Consider the following 537-nt stretch of genomic DNA (forward strand, 5'->3'; position numbering starts at 1 on the left):
TCTGCTCAGCGCGATTTTTCTGCAGCATTCACCCTCCATTTTGTATTTTGTTTCAGACCACGATCAGTGAGTTCAAGGCAAAGATCTCGACCCAAACGAACGTGGCCCCCACGGCTCAGCGCCTGATTTTCCAGGGCAAAGTGCTCAAGGACGACCAAACCGTTGGCTCGTACTGTACAGTCTCCCGTCTTACCTTCTGGTCTTCTGGCCTTATCGGTCCTAACCACCAACGCGTGGCATGCGCGCTGCGCATTGTACAGCGATCAGGGCGGGTCTGACTATTCACATGGTGGAGCGCCCGCCGGAGGCACAGACGCCGCCCGCTGGGGGCCGCGCCTACTGGAGCACCCCTGCCTACCCCGATGGCGGGCGGCCATATGCGCCCCGCCAGCATCGTCATGGGCACCTTCTCTCTGCCGAATCAAACAGGAGGCGCTCCGCCCGCTCTTGACAATGTACGCTCAACATTTGTCCCCATCGCGCTTGGTAGTAACTCTTTGCCAAGCGACGTGGCTTACACTAACTCGCGTATGGTCG

This window comes from Acanthamoeba castellanii, assembly GCF_000313135.1.
Source record: "Acanthamoeba castellanii str. Neff unplaced genomic scaffold scf7180000084651, whole genome shotgun sequence".
Classification (NCBI taxonomy): Eukaryota; Discosea; order Longamoebia; family Acanthamoebidae; genus Acanthamoeba; species Acanthamoeba castellanii.